Genomic DNA, 18,043 nt, shown 5'->3' on the forward strand with positions numbered 1-18,043 from the left:
TTTTTTATTTCGTATATTTAATAGTGCACACTCACGTCAGTAACCACAAAAAGCATTAGCATTTCTAAAGCTTTTTATGATCAGAGCAACTATTCATCTCCTAGAAAAAGTGTTACATAATTACAACTGTCACTCTACTTTCATGTGCATAGATTTCACCTTTGTAACAGGTATTAATTTTGCTCAATATTGAATTCACTGTCATTCCCATATGTCAGTCCAAAAGGAGGCTGTCTGAGTTTTAAGTAAATTACTTGTGATAATAAATCAAAGTGTTTAGACCCAATGCCACTGAACTGGAAACCATAGAAAATGCTGTCGCAGAACTGTCAAACAAGCTTTGTATATAAGAAAAAAACCCACTGCGCACCATGCTCTAACCTACCAGTGCTGCTTTCAACAAACTCTGCCTCCCTGTCCTCTGGTATTCACAGGACAAAATCACACAATTCCTCTGAAACAGAACGACTCTTCCAGTATGTAGGGCATCCAGCACGGACTAGAGAGATGAGAGTTCAAATAATACTCCGCTACTGACTTCCTGGATCAATTTGAGCCAGTTTCTTATGGTGGGATTCAGCTCCAGGTTCAGGAACAAGTTTGTGCCTCTGCAATGCAAGTGGCTACGTGTGAGACAATGCCACTATAGCCAGTGGAGATCTACTCAGCACACGTAGTGGACTCCAGAGAACAAGACAGCTGAGCATGCCAAGTTGTGAGAAAAATGACCTCGAAGCTCTGATGGCTGTTTTGACTTCACCTCCACTGAATATAATGGGATCTCAGACACTCACTTCACATGAAGGCAACCGTGATGCAGAAACCTAAACTTATGTGTCTAAATCTGGAGCTGAGTTAGTCCTTACTGTCAGATCAACAGAACATGTAAATAATCTAGGAAATTCACTTAGCTGAGATTAGTTTTCTACTTGTGAAAATGGAGGTATTGATGCTTTCCTGGTACCCAAGGAGAAATACATTAGAGATAAAACTGAGAAACCCTCAACCACTTTACTAGGGGAATTGGGGAAGAAAAAGGGCTGTACAGTACCTACAAGGAGATCTGTGAGGTCGTCAAGGGAACAGAGCTGGGGTCTTCACAGTCATGCATGATGAGAGGATGAGATACAGTAATTATCAGTTGAAACAAGGGATGTTTAAACTGCCTATATGGAGAAACTTTTCCACCTTGAGGACAGTGAAGCAGTGGAACAGCTTGTTCAGATTGTGCCGTCTCCATCCTTGGAGTTTTTCAAGGCCAGGTAGAATAAAGTCCTGAGCAATCAGCTCTGTCCTCACGGCTGATCCCATTTCATGCTAGAGACTCGACTAGAGACCTCCTGAGGTAAATTCCTACTGAATTATACCGGGATGGGATGAACTCCTTACGGTCTACACAGAGCACAAGAGAAGTCTGTCATCTTACTTATAGTACAGAAATTCAGAATTCATTCTCTGTGTTCTTTCTCCACATGAGAAAGGCTTTAGCTGAGCAGCCTTCAAAAGCTAAAGTCCCAGAGCTTTAGTTACCTTCACCTTTCCTGTAGTTTCCTCTTATCCAAAAGAAATAACAAGTAACCAAGTTAAAATCATAGAATCATTTAGCTTGGAAAAGACCTTTAAAATCAAGTCCAACCATAAGGGAAAAACAGAGGGGGGTGGTATGGGAGGTATTCTTATAGAACATACTCCACTGATGTTTCCAAGAAAGCACATCTGAGATGCCTTTGGACACTTCACGTGTTAAAAGCCTAGGAGATACATTATCACTGCTGCCAGCACAGAAAGGCAAGGCACCAGGTGGTACATAGGTTTAATGCAGGACAGCTCACATTCTTCCCCCAAAGAGTGCACAGAGACAAGCCACCTGCCCTTTTACACAGAGAATTCATGTCAGCATTTTAGTTTCCGCTTTATACTGATCTCCATAAGTATTAAGGCAGAACCTGTCAGATCCCTATATTTACCCACCACAATTTCATTATTAATATTATTTTATTTAATTTGGAGTATTTGGTATACATGTACAACAGGGTCAAGTCCCTTTGGCTAACATTCATTTTAGCTATACGGCCATTCTGTTGCTCAGGGCTATTTGCAACTGCATCAAAGACAATATGAATACACAGAACAGTGCTGAGTCCACAGAGCCATGAGAGCGTGAGCTGGCTTTTATTCTTTCCTCTGGCATCAGCAGCATTTCCAAACCATGTTTTAACAAGTACCAGTATGAGCAAAAACAATCAACTGGACAGTCAGCAAGCCCTCAAGCTAGATCCTGATTTGGCAGAAGTGGTAGGTAAAAAGCCATAAAGAGCCATATTTTTACTCATAACCTGGGAAAATGTGGAGAGAACAGTGTCATATCTGAATTCTGCCCTACTGGTTCCACATAGTAGTTCCATAAAACTCGTATTATTGTGTTAGGAGTACCTCCTCATGTATTTATCTTGCCCATCCCATTCCTGAGGCAGCAGCACCCATGCCTGTATTGCTCTCAATAGGTCCTGACCTGCCTGATTTGCATAAATAATTCATTTATTTGCATAAATACCTCCATAAGCAACACCACCAAGATGACCAAGTTCCATGCTCAGCTATCTTGCTACATAGCTCTTCCCTTGAGAGAGAACTAAAACCCCCATCACTGTAATATAAGCCTGTTAGTCCTTGTCGCCCCTGGGATTTATTCTCTCCCTTACCTGTATTTGAAGACAGGTATTATATAACCAAATTTGAAGACCCCTTCTGCCTTCCCTTCTTGAAGGTGAGCAAAGCCAGGTCTCCTGCAGCAGTCGTGCGTGGCAGGCAGGGGGCCATACTCCCTCCAGACCCTTTCAGAGCCTCCCTTACTGCTCTGAGCAGCATGCACCGAAGCTGTCTCTCCATGGATCACCGTTCTTTCTCACCTTAGTGCCACCTGCACTTTTATAAGCATGCTATCTACTTATCTAAGTCATTAGTGAAAATATTTTTACATTAATGAACATCCATTTGGATAAATAGCTAGAGACAACTACCATTTGAGTACCATTTCCTACCAATCATAAAACCCCATTCAGTTTCATCAAATCCAGGTTTCCTCTTTCTTATGTGAGTGTCATTACAGACAAAAGCCTTAATAAAAATCAAGAAAACATGACATATTTACTTTTCCTTTACTTACAACACCCATCCTACGAGGACATTAGGCTGATATATGATTAACTCATACCTAACAACTATTCATCTCATTATTCATCTTAGTTGTTATTCTAGGTGATTAGAAATAATTTGATTTAACATCCCCTCTGTTGTATTTCCAGTTCAAAACTGAGGCCAAGTAATCTATAATTCCCTAGTACCTCCTTTCTTGTTTTTTCCTCACCTATCAAAAACCCCTAAACTTGCCTTTTACAGTCTTCTGTAACTTACTTCCCCTTCATTCTTTCAACATTACATCTATCATAGCTGGACTTCTCATCTTGTCAGCACTAACAGTAGTTAACAGTCCAACTATAAACGCCAAAGGGTGAAGGTTAAAGCAGAAAAAGCATTTAACGCTTCTGTCTTCCAAGCTTCAGTAGTGGGTAAATAGGTTTTTCTTTCCTTAGGGTACCCATAGAAATATTTTCATGTTCATACTCTTTCTACTAGTGTGTATCGTTTTCTTGTATCGTACACAGTTTTACACCTGCTAATGGCTCAGGAAAAAGCCTCAGAATATCTTCAAAAAGCTATGCTGAAATAGATTTACCTTTATAGGTGAAAAAAAGGTACAGAAGACCAGAAGCAGATATTTTAAGCTTTAAGACTTCCATTTATCAGCCACCCACACAGAAAGCCTGATTTTCAGAGGAAAAGAGCTGAGCCCCTGGGCTCTCCCATTTGTCACAATTACCATGAAAAACTGAAGAGACTTAACCTGCCCTAGCAGAGTCAGAATTGAATTCAGGAACTCCGGAGCATGTAAACCACCAACAGCAGGTGCCTCTGCCCCACAGCTTTTATCCAGAGATGCCCCAGGGCAAAACAGTCCTGTAAGACAAGCTGAAACAAAGTCTTTTCACCCTCCTCTTTCCCTCAGCAAGAGCCTTACCCCTGGTAGGACTGGCATCAAGCACAAAAGATTTGGAGAATTTTACTTTCCTTCTGTTTATTTTTTTCCCCCCTCACCTCTTTATTCTTCTCTTGATTGTGTAAGTAGTTTTGGGTGTTCTAACATGAACAAAGGCTTCTGGAAAGAGGAAGGGAAGATTACATAGATTTTTTAACAAGTCAGGCTCATCCTCCCCATATTCACCTCTTCTAGCTCTTTAAATCCTTCTTTCTTAGAGAGCTCCAGACAAGCACCTATCTCTGCACCTCAACCATTGCATGTTACTAGCTGCCTTTGTTCTTGACCAGATCCCCTATCTGACCACGTCACCAGTCCCAGATGTCTGCCCAGTTACTCCGATCCTTGTTTTTGTTTTTGCAAACTTAGATCATTGTAACACCAAACCAGAAAAATCTGAGTTATCAGTACACAATTTTTCCTGCTATATGAAACTTTGTTCCTCTTGCCAGACATTAACTAACATGGTTGTGATGGATTATTACAGCCTTCATTTTTTCAGACAGAGAAACTGTAAGAAAATGAGTCTAAACTTACTGTAAAAAGCTTCACATCATTCTTTCAAGCAGGCCTAGGAGTTCTGACACTCCCACCTACTTCAACAGGAATAAAGATTGGATCTACACAGAGTGCCTTTGAAAACCCCACTCTACTTTTCTGCCTCGAAGCAATTTGAAACCCAATTCCCAGGTTCATCTTAGTCAGTCAGTAAACACTACATCTGTTTCTAGGAAGTTATAAACATAGCATTTTACAAAACAACTGTGCAAAATCTCTGGAAAAATAAAGAAACTGTACAAAAATGCATGAAGCTGCTCTGCTTGGGTAATACCAACATGGACTTGAAGCCATTTCCCGTAAAACACATGAAAGGGTAAAAGATTATAAACACTGCAGCTGCTGATCTGCTCAACACATCTAATGCCATATTGAGTCTTTTCCAGAAATGGAAATAAATTATGAGTAGAATTATTAATGTAGAGGCAGCATGTAAATATGCAGAACTGCCACCCTGGAGTGAACAGAATAGGGGTTTCTTTTTAGGTTACTCCTGAGACTTTTCTACAGCACTGGTTCCTGTGGAAGTTTAAACAAATGAGTATATGTAGTAATTTCAAAATGTGAAAACTATTTTAAATTGCTGCCATAATCAAGAACAATGCTAAAATATTTACTGAAGTGTTAGATGGCCAAAAAAATTGCAGTATGAGTCTGCCTGAGAAGATGTTAGCAATAGAGACTGGCACTGCTTTGATAAACCCAAACCTTCACTGATGTTCCAGGCTGCTACATCTCTGCTCTTGGTACCTTAACAACACTGCAGCTTCTGCAGTACTAATAAGGTCTTTCCTAAACAACATGCAAGAAACATTGTCACTGTTTACAATAGCCTATCACCACGCTAACTGTGCAACAGTTAAAATAAATTAGAGGGGAGTGAATTAGTTAACATACTTAGCACATTTTCAAAATGGGAACAAGCTGCACAGTGAGCACCAGTCAAGCCTTATCACTGATTCTGACAGTTTTTAAGTACCTAAATAAATCAGAAGCACAAGACTTTTAAACTGAAGAAGACCTAGGCTTCTAGGTCATTTAGACACTCCTGAAAACTTCCTCAATGGCTTAGGTCAGTCAGCTGGAGCCTATCATACCCAACATCAAGTTCAGCTTTAGCCCAAAATTGTTTCTAATAAAGTTACTGGATGCCATGGAGCAAGTTGTTTTTATTTAATCTTCTAGGGTACAAAGCTCAAAGTTATCAAATAACGTTTCTGTTCATCATAGTAGCAGACAGCACAATGGATCAAATTGATGTGAAAATGGTTATGACAACATTTCTGTCATGAAGTATGACAGAGGTGACTATGAAAGAACTGAGGGCCACAGGTGGCAGAGCTCACATTGAAGTTCTGTACAGCATCTCAAAATTAACAGAGGGTGTCAGCACACAGATGACCAAGAACATGTTCAAACCAGTCAAAGGCTGTGTGCACAGATGCACACAAAGGCAGGAAAAACACAAAACCCCTCTACAAACCACAGCTGTAGAGCACTTCACTATTAAAATAAATTTCGTATCTCCCACTTCAAACTTCTGAGGATCAGGCCATCAGATTGCAGGAGGTGCATGTGCATCACATAAATTTGATTGTGAAAGAAGAGAAGCAGACTATTCCTAAAGCAGAAGGCAATATTTTCATTCTCATGGCTTTCATAAGCATTAATGAAACAAAAATATTACTAACATGTATGATACACATTTAATCAGAACTGTATACTTCTGCCATGTGTGGCAGCAAAGCAACATACCTGTGATTCGAAGCTACAGCAAGACAACTGCCTTTTGATCTCTGTACTGACCTGGGCTCTGCAGAATGTATCCCAAGCAGTACTACGCATCCTAAGGTTCAACGCAGTGGAGACTGCTTACTGTTGAGGATTAACTTGTACTTGGACTACTTCTTAGTGACCACAGCTTCTTTCTTCCAGGTCTCAGAAATAGGTGCACAAAACTGTCAGCATTTTCTCAGCCTTAATAGTCATGGCGTTTAGGTCAGGCACTGACCATAGGCAGCCTGGGTACAACCCTTCACCATTTTCCTCTCAATGTCTACGTATATGTATGTATGCATATATATATGTGTATAACTAAAAACAAGTTCACATAGTAACATATTACAAGGTGGAGGCTTTGTTGTTCAGGTGATAAGAAGACTACTCCACACCTTTTTACATAATGTTGCTCTTGTCATATTTCACTGTCATTTTATTTAACATTTAGCTGTTCACATTGAATAGGAACACAGGACAAAAACAGTCCCTCTACAGTTATGTTTCCCCATTCCAGCAGTGCATCTTCTGGGATGACAGAAAAATCCAGGTTAGGCTCCTCCTCTGGAGGCTGCCAGCCCAGAGCAGAGCTAACCTCACAGCCACAGCAGGTGCTCCAGGCTTGTTCCATCGACCTCTGGACATCTCCCAGGATGGAGGTCCCACCACATCTCTGGGCAACCAGCACTAGTGTTTAACCAATCTCGTGGTAAAGTATTTTTCTTCATGTGCAAGCAGAGCCTCCCCTGCTGCAGCTGCTGCCTCCCAGCCTCAGCTATGCCCCTCAGAGAACTCCCATTCTGGCTTTCTAACAAACTTCCTTATTTAAGCAGTTGAAACCAATTAAGTTTTCCTTAGCCACATTTTCTTCAGGCTAAACAAACCCTGCTTCCTCAGTCCTGGGCAAAACAGATATGAGTTGGGGAAAATGAGCTTAATTTTTTGCCAATTAAAATAAATATTTAACTACCAATTTGGTTAGTGGGAAACAGAGGCGAACTTTAAACCAGCTTTCCTCCCTGCTTTTCCAGGCTCAGCTTGACTCCAGACCTCCCCGCTCTGAGCCACATGGGGGGCTGCGGTCACTCTGTAATGGCTCCTCTCTGCCGCTCCATCTGCCTCATGCCTCCCCCTGCTCTGGCTTGGATCCTTTCCATGGGCTGTCAGGGGACACCTGCTCTGGGACCACAGAGCACCTCCTCTTCCTCCAGCCCTGCTTCCCTCAGCTTTACCCTCTGTCTGGTATTTTCTGCCCTTTCTTGAACAGGCTTTCCCAGAGGTGCCACCACCCTGGCCGAGGGGCTCAGCCGTGCCCTGCGGCGGGTGGGCTGGAGCTCGCTGAGCCTGGCACGGGGTAGCCCCACCGCTCCTCACAGAGGCCCTGCAGCCCCCTGCCAGCACCTGGCCGCAGACGCCCAGTACACCCCTGTAATTAGATGATCTCTGACTCAATCCTCTTCTTCTGCAGGCCCTCCATCCCCCCGGCCCTCACACAGACATGGAAGACCTTCGCAGGATCCTGATAGGAAAGGTGCCATGCCACACCTCAGGCTTTGCTGCATCCTTCAGCACAAAATGGCCTTCCCCCTTCAGAGTTTTACCTGCGTAAAGTGTTTAGCCTCCTTCACCTTAATTACTTGCTTCCCCTACACTTACAAAAAAGAATTAAAAGGTCCCAGCTGTTTGACCACCCAAGCACCACTGAGGTGAGCATTACTAGAAACAAAATACAGACCAAAATCCATGCAGTCACCTCTGAAACTTAAAGAAATACCTTGAAGAGCTCAAAGTCCTTTAGTGGCATTGACTTCAGATAAAAAAACAGATGGTGATATTTAATACTGGCATAATAATTACAATTAGTATATATTAGCAGCGCTTCTCAGCGTACAAGACATCTGGCCAACTCCTGCCTAACTGATGGCTTTGGTAGTTTGCCAGGAGCAAAGGCAGCCTTCTGCCTTTGATTTGTATACACTGGGGGAAAAAAATCGGTGAATCAGCTTTCATTACAAGCAGGCTTCGGCAAGAGTCATATCTTCAGCAGCACGTAGTTGCCAGCACTTATTCTCAACAATCATTAGACAGTTACTTTCTTCAGGGACTGTGGGCCTTGCAGTCCTGCAGCTGACATCTACTGTGCCCATGAGACCATGATGAGAGCTGCACCCCATCTTCTGACACCCACGTTTTAAGAGGATGTTCAGTAACTGGAGAGGAGTGCTTTAAACACACGAGAGCTAGAAATAATTGATTGCCATAAAAAGCTCAGAATCCTCAATTAATTTTGTTTACAAGAGAAAAACCATGGGGCAACTTAATCGTTGTGGTTACATTCTCACATGGAAAGAAAATACAGTTAGTGAAGGTGCTCTAACCTAGCTGGGAAAAGAAAAAAAAAAAAAAAAAAAGACTTGAAATGAGAGTCTGATATGTAGAAGTTAAAAATAGAGAGGTTCTATCATCAATCAAACATGTTAAACAGGCATAAACATGATCATCTAGCAACAGTCAAACATGGTTAAACAGGTATAAAAGGCATCAGACTGTCTGATAATCTCTTTTGACCTTAAAAATCTATGCATCTATATGGACAGTGTCAACTAAGGCCTCTATACACTCTGACTCTTGAGCGAAAAACCCAATCCCTTTTTGTTGCCAGTCTGAACTGCAATAGACCTTCTAGTTAACCATCACCCATAACTATCTTAACATACCACTTGTTTCCAATTATATATATAGAAAGAGGTTTTTTCTATGGCTCTAAGTTCAATGTGAGACTTCATACACAGAGTAACTTAAAAGGTCCAGAGAGCAGAACCACTGATCAAACAAGTGAAAAGCACTCTGCTCAGCAGCACCCTACAAAGCATTTATGAAAGACAGAACGAATACAAATGTGACAATGAATTAAGCAAAAGAAAAATGATATCAGGAGCTCTCTGAACAAGGGGAAACCATGCCCCTATTCAGCCCCTGCATGACGGGATCATCCAACATGAGACGACCACTCATTTTGCTCCAAGTGCTTACTGGTGAATATTGGAGGCTTCATGTGTTTGCCTGGCTCTCTACAGTGACACGTAGAACTTTCATTAGAGACAAATGCAAGGAGCCAGGCTTTCTACCAAATAATGCAGAGTTCCAAGTCAGCACTTCTTTTGTTGATGGGCTTTCAGAAATTGTCAACATCAAACCTGGATGCAGAGCATAGATAGTCAAAATATTTTTAAAATGTGTTCCTATCTTAAACTCTGACCATGGGGTAAACAAGCTGTGGTTAACACTTCACGAGCTGATATAGAATCAATCCTCTCTAGACAATCAATACTGTAAACACTGGCTAGCTACACTGTATTGAACATTTCTATCATATTTACTGTTGGATACAGTACTCATCACAGCCTTTCCCTGTTTCTGGAAAAAGGCAAGCAGCTAGTGATTTGGGGTCATTCACAAGCCAGGTGAAATGCAGGCCCTATTTGAAGACAGTATGAGATTTAGTTAAGATTTCACTACTTCGTAATAGTGGCACTTGAAAAGGGTAGTAAACAAAAATCCAGTGATAACCTTTAATGCTTTAGCAAAGTCACTTACAGATCAAGGACAGATAGATTTGCTACATTTAATATTGTAATAAGCTTTTTTTTTAGCTTTAATATTACACTGAATTTTACACCATTTAACTTTACTCTTGAATTTTTCAGTATCTTTAATACGATTTAGCAGAAAGAAATTCTCAGAATCTCCTTGAGCATCCTTAGAGTTCACTCATGTCACACCCTACAAGGAAAAACCCCAAAGTTTCTAAAGTATGTTTCAACCATTCGTGGATATTTGGAAATGGGAAAACCCTCCACAAGTTTCCCTTCTCCAGATGTGGGAAACAGCAACTTTTTAATTAATATTGTGTTCTATGACAGACAATTCAGCACAGTATTGGACAACGTCATTTCTTGGTAATTAGATTAGTGAATTTAAGTTTGGTTTGTTTGGTTGTTTTTTTTTTTTAATTGTTTTGTTTTTTAATAAAATCCTTTTCTTTTTACAAGATAGCTATGAAAGATTCTGGAGATTTCATCTGACAATAAAATAAAGGATTTTCCCAGTTTAAGTCCAGTCAGCATTTGCTTTAGCACGAGTGGAAGTTACAGAGATCAGCAGTTCCCAGTCAGTAACCTCTGAATTGGCCCAGAGAATGGTATTAAACAGCAGAACCTACTCGTATATCCCTTACACACTGCCCAGCTTAGCAGCCTGGGAGCACTGGCAGTGGTTGTGCTGTGAGTTTCATGATGGCCTAATGTTCACGCACTAAGACAAGAAGCCATTTACAGAAAGTACAGCTTTGCAAGGCATGAACTGGCAAACTACAGCAGAGCTTTCTACTCTGATTACTTGCTGAAAAAATAGAGCCATCAGAGCGATGTACTCCCTACTGGGCTTGTCTTTTCACCAGGTGATACAGGTTAACTAACTAAAAGATTAGGAGCCAACTTCATGTTTAAGACTCGGTGCAAGGAGATGCTTTAAAAAACGAATATGCTCTGTTCAGCTCTAGTGTGTCAGTTCTGCATGATGAGAGATTTATTATTTGCTGGCTCTGGGCCAGGAGCCCTGCACAGTGTTATCCTGCTGGCAAAAGAGCCTCTGCAGAGCCACATCCTTCTTCTACATTGCTTGAAAGTTGTGAGCAATTACTGAATGAAGAGAAAAAAGGCAGAGGAAGGAGTACAACATTCAACTAGCAGATGCACAGGCATATGTGGAAAATTGCATTTGTTCACAGGTGCTCAAGTGCCTACTGAACGTACACATGCATGATGTGAACATGCTCTGCTTGCCTCCATACCTCTTTTACTCAGAGACAGCAACACTTCCCAAAAGCTGCTACTGTTTGCCAGAACAAAAGATTTGTTTTCCTCTAGCCAATGCCCATGGAGCGCCTCAGGCAGTCCATGCCTCTCTGCACATGACAACTGGTTCAGCAACTAATTCAAAATACATCTGTATGGATACCCACAAAAGCTCAAAAATAATGAGCCTAGAATCAGTTACAGTTCAGCAACATAACTGACCAAGGAGAACACACTTCCACTGGACTCAGAAAATGCTTTACTGACAAGTTTTGCATTGAGTAATATTAGATCACTGCTGCAGCACTCGGATGACTGCTCTGGATACAAGCTTACCACTGATTCCACCAGTGTACCTTCTGTTTAGAGGCTAAAGCTGGGAGCAAATACCTTTTAGAAATAGCTGAAGACAAAAAAAAAAAAAAAACACACTGCAAAAAACAACAACAAACAAAACACAAAAACCACGTGTAATTTGAATGGCTGAACAGCTTGTAAAAGTGAAACTGAAGTTGGGAACAGAACAGAGAAAACATGACTAAGATCCAAAAAAATGTCACTTTTAACACCATGAACTGAGCAGTAATTCTCATATATAACCATTCTCCATCCAGCTAGATTACCTTGAAACAGGAGTTAACACTGAAGTTTTCAGTGAGCAAGAGGAACACATTCTAACTTAAAAGTTATTGTTGATTATTTTATTCCTCCCCCCTTCCTCCAAATAGGGCTGAAACATCTGGCAGGAATTCCCCTCTCTTGCACAAGCCGTACAAGCTCTGTGATATTACAAGAGCTTTATCTGCCCAACCTGCAGTATAAGGAAACAGGTCTGATGGATGAGAGTCTCAACAGAATGCTTATGTCATGAACATTAACAGGTTCCATTATATTTTTATTCTGAAGAAGGTTTTAAGATCAAATCAACATCAGATAGTCTGATTTGTACAACAAGGAAAAAGATTTGAGAGTGCTAGATAAACGAGTGCAAAAAGTCGCATTTCACAGTACAAGTCTACAGATGTTTTGAAAAGTTGCATTTATTTTCTTCAAGTGTCCCTGGAGCACCATGTGTGAGAGCTAGACAGCACAGCTGACAGCCTTACATTGCAGCTTCACTAAATCCTGGTTACATCTAATGAAAAAAATAACTGCACATAACTGTTGCTGCAGTGATCTCACATGTTTCTAGCCTACCATCTAAAAACGAGTCCATGACCAATAGCTTGCTTGAACTCTGACCCAGCATCCTTTTGGGAGACGCTGAGGTCGACTTTCCCCTCAAGCCGTGGACCATGGACGCCGGTGCCCTCTTCTGGTTGTATTCTTGGGAGACCATCGGAACGCAGCCTCACTAGTATTTGACGGTAGAATCCTTTCACTCCCTGCTTCTGGTTTAACACCATAAAAAGCTCAAGGTCTTCTCGTGTGGCTGAAACCGAGAATATTTTTATGTGCCTCTCCAGTAAATACAGGTGACAATACATCACGGCACTGGGAGACGTATATTGTTCCTAAACACATGCAATGCAAAGGTGATTTGGAGTGAACCTGGTTCTGCCACATCAACATCCCACTCCATTACGTGGGAGAACAGCACTGCTGCTGCTGTTCATCTGCAGCCTGTTTTGCCATCCGTTTTAATTCCCAGATATTTCTATCCTCCTTATGAAGGACAAAAAGAACCAAATGAAGGATGATTCTCTTTTGAGATACATCACACTCCAGTTTCTGCCTAGATAGAGATAGGGTTACAGTATTCTACTGTAAGCAACTTGCTAATTAGTACCAAATGCCTAACTGTTGAATACTGTGGGGTCTAGGACTCTCTTCCCTAATTTTTCAAGTTATTTACACATCAAAACACAAACAATAATAAACAGAAAGTAAAAGCAGCTTGGCTGCAGATGGTGGAGGGAGAAGACTATTTCTTGCCAAAACTCAGTATTTTATCATTAGCCTGTTCTTCCAGCACTTGGCTCCAGTAATGCTCCTCTGTGTTCACATGAAGAAGATCTGAACATCTGAAAGACTGAGGACTCTCTTATAGTTTAGCTATGTAGTGACAGGGTCACTTGGTCATTCTGGGCACATTGCTAAGACAAAAGAGGGGCAAATAGCAAGCACGAGCACTAAGCACAGCCACCCACACGGCCTGTTAGCTCATACTGGCTGTTTTGTCCTGCTTGAACAAGCTCTCCCCAGGACAAATCTCCTTAAAAAAAGGAACTAGCCCTAAGCATCATGGAAACAAGCCAATGGGAGACAGACACTTGGCCAGAAACCAGCCCTTTCCTAGCTCACAATAATTTTTTAGTACTAGCACAGCCTAGCTAGACAAAGACTGTACAAACCTCAAGGAAAGAACCATAATTTTCACATCTTCAGGAGGATTAGGGACAGGACTGCTTGGTCTTTCTTGCTTGGCTTAGATTAAACACAAGCAAATTGGATGAGGGTAGGCATGTATTTTAGGATTAACTGTATGTATCATATGCTCAGCATCTTTCTGCAGACTGTCTTGGAAGTCTGTCTGTGCTAATTCTCTTCAATGTTGCACTGCTGCCATCTATGCTGACAAATCCCAAGCAGGGCACAGAACAGCTGAGACTGGTTATATTAGCTGCTCATCACACAGGCTTACTAAGCCAGAGTTTCTCTAAATCTCTGCAGGAACATCAGGTAAGATGCACATTTCCCATAAACATGTTGCCAGGGATATTCATTATGGGCATCTTATCTTGCAAAGCTTTGTGTTTTGTAAATTAAGTGGATGCAGTCTGAACAAGCATCCAAGAGAAAGTCTGAGCTTACCATACAAGAGAGGAACTACGAAGCAGACAAGAAGTAAAAATAAGTATTCAGTGAGACTCTTGTCTGATGCAATGGGAAAATACATACATCCACTAAAACCAGCAGAGGACCTAACAAAGTTCTTAAGACTCAGCTTGATAGGGCTCTACATCATCTGAGTGACAGGGTACGGGCCTGTACCTCCTCCAGTTCATAACTGCCTAGCAGAGTCTGCACAGCTCTTCAGTATACCTTGCTCTGGGGCAGCGAACGCTGAGGAAAATTGCAAGACACAAAGCTTAATTCCAGGAAGCAATCACTGACACTGCTGTCTTGTTTCTCATCCTTAAGAGCAGCCCCACAAGCTGCCTCAAGGTCAGTGGTTAAGGTAAGTACCAACCTCAGTGATCTAATTTTAGTCGTTTGTAGAACTGACAGCAAGCAGGTACATACACAGGCTAATCACACAGCCAGATTTCCCAGCAAGGCTGCCACCCTTCAGTCATGAATTAACAGCTTAACTGTCCGGACCACAGTTAAATCATTTTCTCTAATTACCCAATTACCTCTCAGACATCCTTAACTCACTCCAGAGAAGAGAAAAACAAAGACAGACCCTAGTTATTAAAGCAGCACCTTCCCACAGAGTATTGAGTTCTGCTTGTCCTTTTTAATCTTAAGGGAGCAGCGGATGCACAATACATCCCCAGCTGTAAATAACAGCTTTCTCAGGACACCAGTCAGCTACAATATTTAATGTTAGAAGTTATTGGTTAAAAAAATTAAATATTACACAGAAGAAACAGGATCACGCAACCACAGACATTTGGATCTTCTGAATGTCACAGCATGATAGTATGGAAACTGCTAGAATAAGGTTAGGGAGCTGTTTGTTTGTTTCTGATAGCAATGTTGAAGAGCTCTTGAATTGAACATCCTAGATCAAAAGTTAAGATCCTCAATACTTCTCAATTCCAACCCACTCCACAGAATATTTAATGATCATTCAAAGCTCCTTGGAAGTGCTCAGCCTGCTGTCTTACCAGTAGGTTTTACTCTCAGTGTCCCAGTAGGTTTTAGTTGGGAGGAAGATACTGTGACCTGCATAGAAGTCAATATTCAGCCTTTGAAATAACGTGCTGAAAGTCAACAGGCTGACCTTCACAGCAGAGCTAACCGAGCAAGATCAGGGTTGACATTTCTGAAACTGCAACAGTTTAAATATTTCCTGAACAAAAAAAAATAAATATGAGGTCTTATTTGTGGCTGTGGTCTGCAAGACATTAAGTGGGATGGTCAAGAATGGAGACTGCCCCTGTTCAGTCCTTAGTGTTGATTCTCCTTTATTTCTTTTCCAGAATATGGCTGTCTTCAGGAAGTCTGGTCCTGTTTGTTTCAAACATCATACAAGGCTGTGAGCTTTACAGGTCTTAGGTTTTCTGTATAGCATAGTAACTACCTCAATGAAAACTTAAAAGCTTTCTTTTGGGTTGCTTTCATCTCCTGCTTTATAAATCCATATTCCTGTATACTTGATTATTTTCAGTACATCTTTTAAGTACTTTTAAGTGGTTTTGCATCTGCATTTAAGCACTTCCTCTTATTAAAACAACATTATTTCACCTTCATTACCACAATATGCCCAACTGAAGCATCTCATATCTTGATCTCAAGTATCAGCTGCAGAGAAGAGCCCACATGAGGGGTAGACCACAGTTAAGTCTGATGACTCACATAGAATGGGAGAGGAGATAGCATGCAGTTTTCACCTTGGAAGAGTCAAGGCTCACTCATACAAGACCAATAAGTCTTTTCCTTGCTCCAAGTAAGACAAATATCAAAGGAACTGAGGATAGAACAAGAAAATTCAAAATGCCACAGATCTCAGCTGAGACCACTTTAGATCAGTTTGTCTCACAAATTAAAATTTAATGCATCTTGCACAAACTTGTTATTAGCAATCATACTGCAGAATTTTGTGACTCTTCACCTTAACTACTTAGCTTTTTTTCATTTCCCCTTTTTAGCCTTTGGACTAAAAGAATATTTAAGCCACTACTTCAGTTGCAAAATAATGACAAAACAAACAAGAAAGCAGACAAAGCAGTCTTCTTCAAATATAGTTAAAACAAACAAACAAAAAGTCAGGCAAGTCTGTATACCAGAGAATTAAAGCTTCAAGGAAGTTAAATGCAACTGTTGTTATCTGTTTTGCAACTAAATAAACTAAAAAAGTAAAACAAAGTGAAAGTTTGGCTTCTAGGAAGACATCACATGATAAAACATTTAGTAAATTCAGACCTAGACACATACTGTGTTAGATGGACCAAATCTGTTCGCCCAGGAACACAAGACGTGACTGTGGTCATACTGTTCCTAAGGTCAAAATCCACCCTTTCCCCATGACTATTGTGACATGACCATACGAGTATCCTCAAACTGCTGTAATACTAGGAAATAGTTCTGCACTTGAGACATCCACCACTGCTCCCAAAATAATCAATACTACAGTAACCACGGCTCAGTAAGCACTATTACTTATGGGTAGAGAAAGTCTTATTAACATGTGGTTTCAGGACACCTTATGTTCAGCCTGAAACACCATAAACAAGTACTTGTAAGCCTGGTAGATGTAGCAAGACTCATGGTCAGTACAGTCACCATTCCTTGTGGAAGAGGCAACCAAGAAATTCACCGCTCTTCATTGTAACTAGGCACCACTAGCTCTGACCCTTGTACTCAGCCATCTGCTTTAAAGGAGTTGGCTGCAGGCAGGAGTGCAGTTCATAGCTCACCTTGAAGACATTCATCCACAAGCTGTGAAATTCATTGCGTAGAGACAACCCATGGATCTAGACCTTGACCACAAAGTGGATACCACAGACATGAGCATGGGATATCAGTAAATAACCAAGACAGATTTGTTTACTTGACTAGGAAGTGTTTGAGGCAAGGGTCTAAGAACTGCAAGGGTTAGACTAAAACTGAATGCTCCCCTCCCTTAAAGGATATTTACTTTGAGACAAGTGAATCAGTCATTACCACTATCTCCATTTCAGAGTGTATGGGGTCTGGCTGAGCCCCCCTGCAGCCCTCATAGCGCTGTGCTTGTACTGGTGACTAGAAAGGTGGTGATGACACGCCAGTGTTTTGACTGCTGCTGAGCAGTGCTCACACAGCATGAAGGCTGCCTGTTCAACCTTCTCCTCTTCTTTCACCAGCAGGCAACATCTTGGGAGTGGACATAGCCAGGACAGCTGACCCAAAGTGACTAGTGGAATATTCCATACCATATGACATCTGTTCAGATCTAAAAGGAAGAAGGGGGGGCATTAATTATGACATGTGTCTTCTGGAACAAACAATACGTGTACTGAAGCCCTGCTTCCCAGGAAGTGGCTGAACATCACCTGCTGATAGGAAGTAGAGAACAGCATCTTTTATTTTCCTTTGCTTCCACATGTGTGACTTTTGCTATTAGTTCATTAAACTGCCTTCATATTGACCCACAAGTTTGGGGTTCCTCACCCCCCTTTTTTGCTGATGGGAATGCTAGACCTTCTTGGCATCATCCACCACATGGAGGAATACAAGTGTTTGCACTACTAGGATTCACCAGCCCAGACAAGAAGGAGGCAGGGGGAAGAACGTTTTGCACACAAGGGAAATGAAAGCCCTGAAGCTAAGAAGAGCATCATGACACAGTTGTCTAATCAGGTTTTAAAATTGAAAAGTCTTGTTAGCTGGTACTTAGTATGTCTGCTGAATTGCATGTTAGCATCAAACGTTAAGCATATTCTTGCTTGGAAACACATAATGCCCTGTACAGATTACTCTCTTAGGAATCGCTAAGCACTGAAGGTTTTAAACTTTTACAGTAAAAGAACACCTCAGATTTATCTTGCCATTTAGATGAGCTGAATATAGTTCTCTACATGTTGACTCACTGATTTTTTTGTTTTTG

Source organism: Falco peregrinus, chromosome 4, assembly GCF_023634155.1.
Source record: "Falco peregrinus isolate bFalPer1 chromosome 4, bFalPer1.pri, whole genome shotgun sequence".
NCBI classification, from domain to species: Eukaryota; Metazoa; Chordata; class Aves; order Falconiformes; family Falconidae; genus Falco; species Falco peregrinus.